Consider the following 14,476-nt stretch of genomic DNA (forward strand, 5'->3'; position numbering starts at 1 on the left):
AAGGTTGTACATTTATTAAATGCCTGTTAACATCGTGAAAAATATAGAATATATCGAACCCATGAAAGTAGAGCATTTGATCACAACCTGGAAGAACACATTGTGCATGCATCCCCTCAATAGGAAAATGGTCCAAAAAAGAAAGACATACACCATGTGCAGCATTAGAGCAGAGCTTCAAAAGATCAATCAGGTTTAAGAGGGCAGCAACTGAAAATGTTTCACAGGACAAAGTGTGGGTCTTCATCCTTTTGTTTCATAGGACAGGATAAAGTCTGGGTCTTCATTGTAATGTTTCATAGGACAGGATAAAGTCTGGGTCTTTATTGTAATGTTTCATAGGACAGGATAAAGTCTGGGTCTTTATTGTAATGTTTCATAGGACAGGATAAAGTCTGGGTCTTTATTCTATAATATGTTCTCCATTAGTCTCTGTTATTGGGGGATGTTGCTAATCATGTTGCTAAGAATGCTGTTCATCGACTACAGCTCAGCATTTAACACCATAATACCCTCCAAACTCGTCATTAAGCTCGAGACCCTGGGTCTCGACCCCGCCCTGTGCAACTGGGTCCTGGACTTCCTGACGGGCCTCCCCCAGGTGGTGAGGTTAGGTAACAACATCTCCACCCCGCTGATTCTCAACACTGTGGGGCCCCACAAGGGTCCGTTCTCAGCCCTCTCCTGTACTCCCTGTTCACCCATGACTGCGTGGCCATGCACGCCACCAACTCAATCATCGAGTTTGCAGACGACACTACAGTGTTAGGCTTGATTACCAACAACGACGAGACGGCCTACAGGGAGGAGGTGAGTTTCAAAGAACTGAATCCTCCCCCACTTTTTTAACACATCTCTCAGTATGAGAGTAATGTATAAAACAAAACTACTACTAGTACAAAAGATAAAACACAATTTCAAATAACCTAATCAAATTAAAATCACTACTCTGAAAAACTCCACAAAGAAAAATTATTTTAACCCATATGGTCATAGGAAAATTTAATTAAAACCAGCCTTAGTTAATATTGCTAAGAACTATATTTTTCAATTACAGAAATTACCTTGAAATCAGTATTACAAATGACCATAAAATCATTATTCAAATGGTTTTCCAATGAGGGTGATCCAGCCACAACGGAAAGTCATGATAGAGGTCATAGGTCATACAAAACCCTTCAAATAAGTTTTTATTTATTTATTTATTTTATTTTATTTTATTTTATACTATATTAGACAAATGACAAAAATAGTCAAACATTTCACAAAATGTTGTATTCCCGGTTCTCAGAACATTCCTTTATCAAAAGAAATCACATGTTTAATAAACTCAGAAAATAAAAAACTCATAAAGATTCCATTTGCGTGCGTGCCCCTTTAAGATACCTTAGCACTAACACAAATTTTAACACAAATCAAACATAGTATTTTTAAAATACTAACAACTAGTCATAACAAATGCTTTGTATGTGTGTGTATTTGCAAACCTTAATGTAAAACACAAAAAACTTAAGTTAACTATAAACAACACTTAATGATAATTCCATTGTACTTCCTCCAATCATTAATAATACATTTTAATCTACACCAATGTATATGTATGCTTAAGTAAACATGCTACCCTTAGATACAATTATCCTGATATCATTACTATCTAAATGTAATAATTTTTTCCTCTGTCGCAAATTTAGTACATTTCTCAGCGTAAAGAATCAGTGATATTTAATCCCAAGCATTTAATAAAAATGTAGACGTGTTCTCCCATTTTTCCTTTAACTTACATACTTTAGATAACTTCCATCCGTCCCGGAAGAAAGAATCCTACTCAAACACATCAGATAATACAATGTTTAATTAAGTAAAATCAACACCTAAAATAAACAATAAACAGTAAACAAATAAACAAAACCATAACCTCTTTAATCAGCAATCTAATCATTTCAACCTGTTGATATGTTTAGTAAAAACTATCCTGATCTTTTTAACAAATCTAAAATCTTTCAACAGTTGGCGCTGTCTCATCAGCGTAAAAATCAAAACTAACTTTTTCCCACTCATATCTCATAATCTAAGGTTTTTATTCCCCAAAGGTCAATACTGTTCAGCTCCTACATCAATGATCTTCCTTCTGTCTGTACAGGGTCTGAAGTTCCAAAGTATGCAGATAATACAGTGATAAATTCATGCAAATAACAAACAACAAACTACACAAGAACTCACTACTATAATGGTTCAGATGACAAACTTTTCCAGAGACTCTTGTTTACATCTCAATAAAAAATTTAAAAACACAGTTTGCATGTTTCTCACACAGAAAATAACTGATTCCCCTGAGACAGATGTCGATGTATCAGGAGGAAAGCTCAAATAACCAAATTCAACCTAGCTGATTTCCCAAAACATATGAAATTGTTTTGAATATTAGAGGTAACCAAACTATAATTAAAATCTATGATACTCCCCCACTTAACATACTACCTTACTAGTATGGCCCAAGCTTGCTTTTTCAACATTAATACCCATTCAGTCTTCTGCAACAGGCTCTCAAACTTGATAGGAAACCCAATAGCTATAGAAAGCATAAGCTCCTGAGTTGGTAAAAATCTTATGCACTACACTGACGCCTATCTTGTATTCAAGATTCTAAATGTCCAGGCTCCCTCTCTCTCAGTACTTTGGTTAAACAGAAAACCCAAACCGTAGTACCTTTAGTCAATCTGCTTTCAGTGTGAGAGCTTCCCATGTCTGGAATACCCTGCCATTAGACACACACAACTGTGATTAATGAGGCACTGTCCTTTAAAATAAAAACGACTCAAAACTGCAATCAACTTTAATGACCTGACATTGTTCCACGTAATGGAAACAGATTACAATGTTAGACTACATGAACCTTTTGCTCAAATTCACTGGTGTTAATTAACTAAACAATCAAACCAGTAATCAATAACCATCATAATACATCATCACAATGTTTCCTTACTCACACCTAAATCACTTTCAGCTTAACATATCCTATTTTTCTTTCTGTTGGGCAAAAATGTACCCCTCTGCCAACAACGTTGTCTTACCTCTTATCGTAAGATTGAAACCAAACTTTACCACTTTCTCTTCTCTTTCCACTTAGGAAATGTCCATGACTTTAAAAATAACACGTACCGCCAAAATTTATAACGTCAGTCAATCCATAAGAATGAAAAACATTTCGGTGGGCACCTCTCTATCGCCATTATCTCTCCGCTATTATTTAGAATTCATTAGATTTAGGTAACTGTCTCTTCTATGATTCAGTAATTTAAATACGACTCAATACATTATTCCAGCAGATCATTTAGGCAACAGACACCGTCTTGCATCGAAATTCGCTTCGCTATTATTTTGAATGAATTAGTCTATCAATTTAACCTTAACAATCTATTAAAAAGTTCAATTTATCCCTTCTTACAATTTGAACCAAACAAGCTATTAAAACGTTCAGTTTATATCTTAGACAAACATTAGCAACCGTATCTTTCCAGGCAAAACATACAAATAGTTGAATTACAATCAAAAACTCAGATTTTAGTCAAAGCATTTGCCGGGAACCGAACTCGGGTCTCAAGCTTAGAAAGCAGCTATTTAACCACTGAACCACCAATGCTATTTGAATGATTAAGACTTTCAGCAAATAAACCCACTTTACAATTCTCTGCATTCATAACTATCAAGACACTTCCCAGAAAAATAGCCCTAATTTTAAAGGTCCAAGCGTTATTCTGGCTATGATTCTCCCATGCCAAATTAATAGATTAGCAGTCAACGAATAAAATCGACATTTATAGACTAGGAAACAGATCTTGTGCATTTTAATATAAAAGTAGATTATGTTTACTCATGCAACGTTACTTTACTACATCACATTAATCACGCAATGATAATTAGTTTGATGGAAACCTTAGGCTTTGTACGACATTATAAATTACGTCGAGATTCCATTTTAATTCGCTCTAATTTATGGAAAACGGTTTATTCAATAAATCCCGCAACTCCTCTCATACTGGGAAGAAAAAACTAAACATTTTCAGACCATAAGGGCAGTTTTATTTCAAATGTTGTACCCAGACGGAGATAATCCAATAAATGTTTTATAGTTCCATCGTTAGGGTAAAATAACCAAAAGTGGACACTAATCAGTTTCTAGAGCTCAATTTCCCAGATTTTGTAGACTAGTTTAATGGTGCTTAAAACCTTATCTTTATCAAATTATCCATTAAAGATACCAACTCAAAACCTATGTACGTCTACAAATGGGTGGTTTAAATTGTATCTAATTATATTCTCAGCATTACTTTATCAAATCTCTAGTAATCGATTATACACACATACAATTTATCATGTTTTCATATATTCACAGAATCCATATAAAACGTAAGAAATGCTTAGGTACTCACACAGAACTTTAAGGATCCCCCACATAGGATTGGTCAGATGTTCACACAGAACTGGTCCGATACTCACACAGAATCATCAGAACATATTTAAAAGGTTACCCACACAGAGTCAACCTAACCCCGCTCACACAGAACGCCCCTACAAATATTACCTAGTGATTCCATAACAAAATACTCACACAGAGTAACCCAGGGCATACCTGGCTAGCACATTTAAAATAATTGGAATTCACCACTTCTGAGGGTCACTTAGACAGTCACACAGACTGAGGTTCTTCTCCCAATAGGGCTTCACCAAGTACCATGTTTCACACAGAACACACAGTCACCCTGGCCCCTCACCCCCACAGACCGCACCAATCCCCACTGTGATCAATTCAGTGTCGGGACGGCTCTAGTCGCCCGCAACTGAACAATAGCAGAGTATTCTTTGAGTCCGCAAACTTTCAGATTACTCTCCTCTGAATCGGCCCTGTTTACGCCTCATTTACATTACATTACATTTAAGTCATTTAGCAGACGCTCTTATCCAGAGCGACTTACAAATTGGTGCATTCACCTTATGACATCCAGTGGAACAGCCACTTTACAATAGTGCATCTAGATCTTTTAAGGGGGGGGGGGGGGGCAGAAGGATTGCTTTATCCTAGGTATTCCTTGAAGAGGTGGGGTTTCAGGTGTCTCCGGAAGGTGGTGATTGACTCCGCTGTCCTGGCATCGTGAGGGAGTTTGTTCCACCATTGGGGTGCCAGAGCAGCGAACAGTTTTGACTGGGCTGAGCGGGAACTGTACTTCCTCAGTGGTAGGGAGGCGAGCAGGCCAGAGGTGGATGAACGCAGTGCCCTTGTTTGGGTGTAGGGCCTGATCAGAGCCTGAAGGTACTGAGGTGCCGTTCCCCTCACAGCTCCGTAGGCAAGCACCATGGTCTTGTAGCGGATGCGAGCTTCAACTGGAAGCCAGTGGAGAGAGCGGAGGAGCGGGGTGACGTGAGAGAACTTGGGAAGGTTGAACACCAGACGGGCTGCGGCGTTCTGGATGAGTTGTAGGGGTTTAATGGCACAGGCAGGGAGCCCAGCCAACAGCGAGTTGCAGTAATCCAGACGGGAGATGACAAGTGCCTGGATTAGGACCTGCGCCGCTTCCTGTGTGAGGCAGGGTCGTACTCTGCGGATGTTGTAGAGCATGAACCTACAGGAACGGGCCACCGCCTTGATGTTGGTGGAGAACGACAGGGTGTTGTCCAGGATCACGCCAAGGTTCTTAGCGCTCTGGGAGGAGGACACAATGGAGTTGTCAACCGTGATGGCGAGATCATGGAACGGACAGTCCTTCCCCGGGAGGAAGAGCAGCTCCGTCTTGCCGAGGTTCAGCTTGAGGTGGTGATCCGTCATCCACACTGATATGTCTGCCAGACATGCAGAGATGCGATTCGCCACCTGGTCATCAGAAGGGGGAAAGGAGAAGATTAATTGTGTGTCGTCTGCATAGCAATGATAGGAGAGACCATGTGAGGTTATGACAGAGCCAAGTGACTTGGTGTATAGCGAGAATAGGAGAGGGCCTAGAACAGAGCCCTGGGGGACACCAGTGGTGAGAGCGCGTGGTGAGGAGACAGATTCTCGCCACGCCACCTGGTAGGAGCGACCTGTCAGGTAGGACGCAATCCAAGCGTGGGCCGCGCCGGAGATGCCCAACTCGGAGAGGGTGGAGAGGAGGATCTGATGGTTCACAGTATCGAAGGCAGCCGATAGGTCTAGAAGGATGAGAGCAGAGGAGAGAGAGTTAGCTTTAGCAGTGCGGAGCGCCTCCGTGATACAGAGAAGAGCAGTCTCAGTTGAGTGACTAGTCTTGAAACCTGACTGATTTGGATCAAGAAGGTCATTCTGAGAGAGATAGCAGGAGAGCTGGCCAAGGACGGCACGTTCAAGAGTTTTGGAGAGAAAAGAAAGAAGGGATACTGGTCTGTAGTTGTTGACATCGGAGGGATCGAGTGTAGGTTTTTTCAGAAGGGGTGCAACTCTCGCTCTCTTGAAGACGGAAGGGACGTAGCCAGCGGTCAAGGATGAGTTGATGAGCGAGGTGAGGTAAGAGAGAAGGTCTCCGGAAATGGTCTGGAGAAGAGAGGAGGGGATAGGGTCAAGCGGGCAGGTTGTTGGGCGGCCGGCCGTCACAAGACGCGAGATTTCATCTGGAGAGAGAGGGGAGAAAGAGGTCAAAGCACAGGGTTGGGCAGTGTGAGCAGAACCAGCGGTGTCGTTTGACTTAGCAAACGAGGATCGGATGTCGTCGACCTTCTTTTCAAAATGGTTGACGAAGTCGTCTGCAGAGAGGGAGGAGGGGGGGGGGGAGGGGGAGGAGGATTCAGGAGGGAGGAGAAGGTGGCAAAGAGCTTCCTAGGGTTAGAGGCAGATGCTTGGAATTTAGAGTGGTAGAAAGTGGCTTTAGCAGCAGAGACAGAAGAGGAAAATGTAGAGAGGAGGGAGTGAAAGGATGCCAGGTCCGCAGGGAGGCGAGTTTTCCTCCATTTCCGCTCGGCTGCCCGGAGCCCTGTTCTGTGAGCTCGCAATGAGTCGTCGAGCCACGGAGCGGGAGGGGAGGACCGAGCCGGCCTGGAGGATAGGGGACATAGAGAGTCAAAGGATGCAGAAAGGGAGGAGAGGAGGGTTGAGGAGGCAGAATCAGGAGATAGGTTGGAGAAGGTTTGGGCAGAGGGAAGAGATGATAGGATGGAAGAGGAGAGAGTAGCGGGGGAGAGAGAGCGGAGGTTGGGACGGCGCGATACCATCCGAGTAGGGGCAGTGTGGGAAGTGTTGGATGAGAGCGAGAGGGAAAAGGATACAAGGTAGTGGTCGGAGACTTGGAGGGGAGTTGCAATGAGGTTAGTGGAAGAACAGCATCTAGTAAAGATGAGGTCAAGCGTATTGCCTGCCTTGTGAGTAGGGGGGGAAGGTGAGAGGGTGAGGTCAAAAGAGGAGAGGAGTGGAAAGAAGGAGGCAGAGAGGAATGAGTCAAAGGTAGACATGGGGAGGTTAAAGTCACCCAGAACTGTGAGAGGTGAGCCGTCCTCAGGAAAGGAGCTTATCAAGGCATCAAGCTCATTGATGAACTCTCCAAGGGAACCTGGAGGGCGATAAATGATAAGGATGTTAAGCTTGAAAGGGCTGGTAACTGTGACAGCATGGAATTCAAAGGAGGCGATAGACAGATGGGTAAGGGGAGAAAGAGAGAATGACCACTTGGGAGAGATGAGGATCCCGGTGCCACCACCCCGCTGACCAGAAGGTCTCGGGGTGTGCGAGAACACGTGGGCAGACGAAGAGAGAGCAGTAGGAGTAGCAGTGTTATCTGTGGTGAGCCATGTTTCCGTCAGTGCCAGGAAGTCGAGGGACTGGAGGGACGCATAGGCTGAGATGAGCTCTGCCTTGTTGGCCGCAGATCGGCAGTTCCAGAGGCTACCGGAGACCTGGAACTCCACGTGGGTCGTGCGGGCTGGGACCACCAGGTTAGGGTGGGCGCGGCCACGCGGTGTGAAGCGTTTGTATGGTCTGTGCAGAGAGGAGAGAACAGGGATAGACAGACACATGGTTGACAGGCTACAGAAGAGGCTACGCTAATGCAAAGGAGATTAGAATGACAAGTGGGCTACACGTCTCGAATGTTCAGAAAGTTAAGCTTACGTTGCAAAAAAATAAAAATAAAATACAAGATCTTATTGACTAAAATGATATAGTACTGCTGGCTGGTGAAGTAGCCTGGCTAGCAGTGGCTACGTTGTTGAAAGTGAAGCTGGCTAGGTAACCTCGACAATTTCACTAAATTTCTCTAAACTACACAATTATCATGGATACAAGGACAGCAAAGACAACTAGCTAACACTACGCTAATCAAGTCGTTCCGTTGTAATGTAAGTTTCTACAGTGCTGCTATTCGGTAGAAGTTGGCTAGCTAGCAGTGTTGGCTAGGTAGGAGGACGGCAGCGCGGCAGGCGAAAAATAGCTGGCTAGCTAACCGATAATTACTCAAAGCTACACAATTATCTTAGATAAAAAGATAGCAGAGAAAACTATGTAGCTAGCTAACACTACACAAGTCAAGTCGTTCCGTTGTAATGTAATCGTTTCTACAGTGCTGCTAATCGGTGGCTAGCTGGCTAGCTAGCAGGGTTGACTACGTTACGTTACGTTACGTTACGTTAGGGCGAGAATACCTGGCTAGCGAACCTCAGCGAACCTTGATAACTACACAATTATCACCGATACAAAGACGGCTATGGAGCCAGCTAAGTAGCTAGCTAAGATCGAACAAATACAAATCAAAGATAGCAAAGACAACTGTGTAGTCAGCCAACACTACACTGATCAAGTCGTTCCGTTGTAATGCACTCGTTTCTACAATGCTGCTATTCGGTGGCAAGCTGGCTAGCTAGCAGTGTTGGCTACGTTGCGTTACGTTAGGGCGAAAATAGCTGGCTGGCGAACCTCAATAACTACACAATTATGTTTGATGCAAAGACGGCTATGTAGCTAGCTAAGATCAAACAAATCAAACCGTTGTACTGTAGTGAAAATGAAAATCAGACCGTTGTACTATAATGAAATGTAATGAAAAGTTTATACTACTATTCGGTAGACGGTGGACGTTTGCTAGCTGCTGGGCAGATAGCAGTGTGGACTACGATAGACGACGGAATACGATAATTACGCAATTATCTTTTATACACAGACGGCTAAGTAGCTAGCTAAGAAGAAATTGCTAAGGTTAGACAAATTAAACCGTTGTACTATAATGAAATGTAATGAAATGTAATGAAAATGAAATGAAAAGTTATACTACCTGCAGAGCGAATGCAAATGCGACCGCTCGCTCCAAACCAGAGACCCTGATTGAGAACCCTACCTGGCAAAACATAGAACTACAAAACATAGAACATAGAATACCCACCCCAACTCATGCCCTGACCAAACCAAAATAGAGACAAAAAAAGGATCTCTAAGGTCAGGGCGTGACAGTAACCCCCCCAAAGGTGCGGACTCCGACCGCAAAACCTAAACCTATAGGGGAGGGTCTGGGTGGGCATCTATCCGCTGTGGCGGCTCAGGTGCAATACGCAGACCCCGCTCCACCACTGGCTCACCCCACTTTGGTGGCACCACTGGTGTGGGGACCCTCGTCGTCGACCCCGGACTAGGGACCCTCGTAGCGGGCCCCGGACTGGGGACCCTCGATGCGGGCTCCGGACTGGAGAACGTCGCTGGAGGCTCCGGACTGGAGAACGTCGCTGGAGGCTCCGGACTGGAGGCCGTCGCTGGAGGTTCCGGACTGGAGAATGTCGCTGGAGGCTCCGTACTGGAGGCCTTCGTTGGAGGCTTTGTGCCATGACTCCTCACTGGAGGCTTATTGCCATGGATCATCACTGGAGGCTTCATGCCATGGATCATCACTGGAGGCTTCGTGCCATGGATCATCACTGGAGGCTTCGTGCCATGGATCATCACTGGAGGCTTCGTGCCATGGATCATCACTGGAGGCTTCGTGCCATGGATCATCACTGGAGGCTTCGTGCCAAGGATCATCACTGGAGGCTTCTTGCCATGGATCATCACTGGAGGCTTCGTGCCATGGATCATCACTGGAGGCTTCGTGCCATGGATCATCACTGGAGGCTTCGTGCCATGGATCATCACTGAAGTGAGGAGACGTATGGGCAGTCTGGTACGTGGAGGCCCTGTCCTTGGCAGAGGCACTGGATACACTGGACCGTGGAGGCGCACTGGAGATCTCGAGCTAGGATCCTGCACAACCCGTCCTGGCTGGATGGTTACTTTGGCCCGGCACATGCGGGGCGCAGGCACAGGACGCACTGGGCTGTGCAGACGCACCGGAGACACAGTGCGCAGAGCCGGCGAAGGATATCCTGGGCCGTAGAGACGTACTGGCGGCCAGATGCGTGAAGCCGGCATCCTCCGACCTGGCTGGATGCCCACTCTAGCCTGGCCGATTCGGAGAGCTGGAAGGTAGCGCACCGGGCTGTGCATGCTCACTGGAGACACCGTGCGCTCCACCGCATAACACAGTGCCTGACCAGTACGACGCTCGCCACGGTAAGCAAGGGGAGTTGGCTCAGGTCCCCAACCTGACCAAAAAAATTGGGCTGCCTCTCGGGCTTCCTTGCTAGCCATGTCTCCTGGGAGCGAAGTTGTTCCTCCCTCGCTACTTCAGCCTGTTTCCATGGCAGGGTCTTGTCCCCTGCCATGACCTCCTCTCATGTCCAAGATGTCCTCCATTCTCTTTTCTCCCGAGCCCAGGATCCCTGCTCCTCCTGGACACGCTGCTTGGTCCTTTCGTGGTGGGAAGTTCTGTCACGGCCGTTAAAAGAAGAGGACCAAGGTGCAGCGTGGTAGGCGTATATTTTCTTATATTAATCAAAATGACGCCGAACAAAACAATAAACACTACAAAAACAAACCGTGAAGCTAAAGACTATGTGCCCTAAACAAAGTCAACTTCCCACAAACACAGGTGGGAAAAGGGCAGCCTAAGTATGGTTCTCAATCAGAGACAACGATAGATAGCTGTCCCTGATTGAGAACCCTACCCCGCAAAACTTAGAACTACAAAACATAGAACATAAAATACCCACCCCAACTCATGCCCTGACCAAACCAAAATAGAGACATAAAAAGGATCTCTAAGGTCAGGGCGTGACAACTGAGCTCTTCAGTATGAGCCATTCTACTGCCTATGTTTGTCTATGCTCGATTTTATACACCTGACAGCAACAGGTGTGGCTGAAATAGCCACTAATTTGAAGGGGTGTCCCTTTGACTTATTCCCCATTTTGTTGTGTTACAGCCTGAATTCAAAATAGATTAAATCTTTTTTTTTCTCTCACCCATCTACACACAATACCCCATTATGACAAAGTGAAAACACGTTTTTAGATTTTTTGGGAAACTTATTGAAAATTAAATTCAGAAATATCTAATTTACATACAGTACCAAGGGTTTTTCTTTATTTTTTTTTACAAATACTCTTGGCATTCTCTCAACCAGCTTCACCTGGAATGCTTTTCCAACCCCATCTATCTTCAGAGCTTGTGCTGTTAGGTGACCTAAACTGGGACATGCTTAACACCCTAGCCATCCTACAATCTAAGCTTGATGCCCTCAATCTCACACAAACCAACTTGCCCTAACCAACTTGCCCTCTAAATACACCTCTGCTGTTTTCAACCAAGATCTCAGCGATCACTACCTCATTGCCTGCATCCGTAATGGGTCAGCGGTCCAACGACCTCCTGTAACGATCATTCTCCTCCTCTTCGTCCGAAGAGGAGGAGTAGGGATTGGACCAAAGCGCAGCGTTGTTATATGACATAATGAAGTTTATTAAAGAAAGACGAAACACGAAAACACTTCAACAACCTACAAAACAAATAAACGATGTAGACAGACCTGGACTTGAGAACTTACAAATACGAGGAACGCACGAACAGGAACAGACTACATACACGAACGACAAACCGAAACAGTCCCGTGTGGTGCAACATACACAGACACGGAAGACAACCACCCACAACAAACAATGTGAAACAACCTACCTATATATGGTTCTCAATCAGAGGAAAACGTAAAACACCTGCCTCTGATTGAGAGCCATACAAGGTCAATAAACCTGACACTTAACATAGAACAAACAACACAGACTGCCCACCCAGCTCACGTCCTGACCCACTAAACACAACTATACAAAAGGAAAACAAGGTCAGGAACGTGACACCTCCACTCATCACTGTCAAACGCTCCCTGAAACATTTCAGCGGGCAGACCTTTCTAATCGACCTGGCCCGGGTATCATGGAAGGATATTGACCTCATCCCGTCAGTAGAGGATGCCTGGTTATTTTTTTTTAAAATGCCTTCCTCACCATCTTAAATAAGCATGCCCCATTCAAGAAATATAGAACCAGGGACAGATATAGCCCTTGGTTCTCTCCAGACCTGACTGCCCTTAACCAACACAAAAACATCCTGTGGCGTTCTGCATTAGCATCGAACAGCCCCCGTGATATGCAACTTTTCAGGGAAGTTAGAAACCAATATACACAGGCAGTTAGAAAAGCCAAGGCTAGCTTTTTCAAGCAGAAATTTGCTTCCTGCAACACAAACTCAAAAAATTCTGGGGCACTGTAAAGAATTTCAATAAGCATTTTTCTACGGCTGGCCATGCTTTCGACCTGGCTACCCCTACCCCGGTCAACAGCACTGCATCCCCCACAGGAACTCGCCCAAGCCTTCCCCATTTCTCCTTCTCCCAAATCCAGTCAGCTGATGTTCTGATAAAGCTGCAAAATCTGGACCCCTACAAATCAGTCGGGCTAGACAATCTGGACCCTTTCTTTCTAAAATTATCTGCAGAAATTGTTGCAACCCCTATTTCTAGCCTGTTCAACCTCTCTTTCGTGTCATCTGAGATCCCTGAAGATTGGAAAGCTGCCGTGGTCATCCCCCTCTTCAAAGGGGGAGACACTCTAGACCCAAACTGCTACAGACCTATATCTATCCTACCCTGCCTTTCTAAGGTCTTCGAAAGCCAAGTCAACAAACAGATTACCGAACATTTCGAATCCCACCGCACCTTCTCCGCTATGCAATCTGGTTTCAGAGCTGGTCATGGGTGCACCTCAGCCACGCTCAAGGTCATAAACGATATCTTAACCGCCATCGATAAGAAACAATACTGTGCAGCCGTATTCATTGACCTGACCAAGGCTTTCGACTCTGTCAATCCCCACATCCTCATCGGCAGACTCGCTAGCCTTGGAGTTTCAAATGATTGCCTTGCCTGGTTCACCAACTACTTCTCTGATAGAGTTCAGTGTGTCAAATCGGAGGGCCTGTTGTCCGGGCCTCTGACAGTCTCTATGGGGGTGCCACAGGGTTCAATTCTTGGGCCGACTCTCTTCTCTGTATACATCAATGATGTCGCTCTTGCTGCTGGTGAGTCTCTAATCCACCTCTACGCAGACGACACCATTCTGTATACTTCTGGCCCTTTGTCCAGACGAGCTTAAATGCCATACAACTCTCCTTCCGTGGCCTCCAACTGCTCTTAAATACAAGTAAAACTAAATGCATGCTCTTCAACCGATCGCTGCCTGCACCTGCCCGCCGGTCCAGCATCACTACTCTGGACGGTTCAGACTTAGAATATGTGGACAACTACAAATACCTAGGTATCTGGTTAGACTGTAAACTCTCCTTCCAGACTCACATCAAACATCCAATCCAAAGTTAAATCTAGAATTGGCTTCCTATTTCGCAACAAAGCATCCTTCACTCATGCTGACAAACATACCCTCGTAAAACTGACCATCCTACCGATCCTCGACTTCGGTGATGTCATTTACAAAATAGCCTCCAATACCCTACTCAATAAATTGGATGCAGTCTATCACAGTGCCATCTGTTTTGTCACCAAAGCCCCATATACTACCCACCACTGCGACCTGTACGTTCTCGTTGGCTGGCCCTCGCTTCATACTCGTCGCCAAGCCCACTGGCTCCAGGTCATCTACAAGACCCTGCTAGGTAAAGTCCCCCTTATCTCAGCTTGCTGGTCACCATAGCAGCACCCACCTGTAGCACGCGCTCCAGCAGGTATATCTCTCTGGTCACCCCCAAAGCCAATTCCTCCTTTGGCCGCGTCTCTGCTGCCAATGACTGGAACAAACTACAAAATTCTCTGAAACTGGAAACACTTACCTCCCTCACTAGCTTTAAGCACCAGCTGGCAGAGCAGCTCACAGATTACTGCACCTGTACATAGCCTATCTATAATTTAGCCCAAACAACTACCTCTTCCCCTACTGTATTTATTTATTTTGCTCCTTTGCACCCCATTATTTCTATTTCTACTTTGCACATTCTTCCACTGCAAATCTACCATTCCAGTGTTTGACTTGCTATATTGTATTTACTTCGCCACCATGGCCTTTTTTTGCCTTTACCTCCCTTATCTCACCTCATTTGCTCACATTGTATATA

Source organism: Salvelinus fontinalis, chromosome 16, assembly GCF_029448725.1.
Source record: "Salvelinus fontinalis isolate EN_2023a chromosome 16, ASM2944872v1, whole genome shotgun sequence".
In the NCBI taxonomy this organism is placed as follows: domain Eukaryota; kingdom Metazoa; phylum Chordata; class Actinopteri; order Salmoniformes; family Salmonidae; genus Salvelinus; species Salvelinus fontinalis.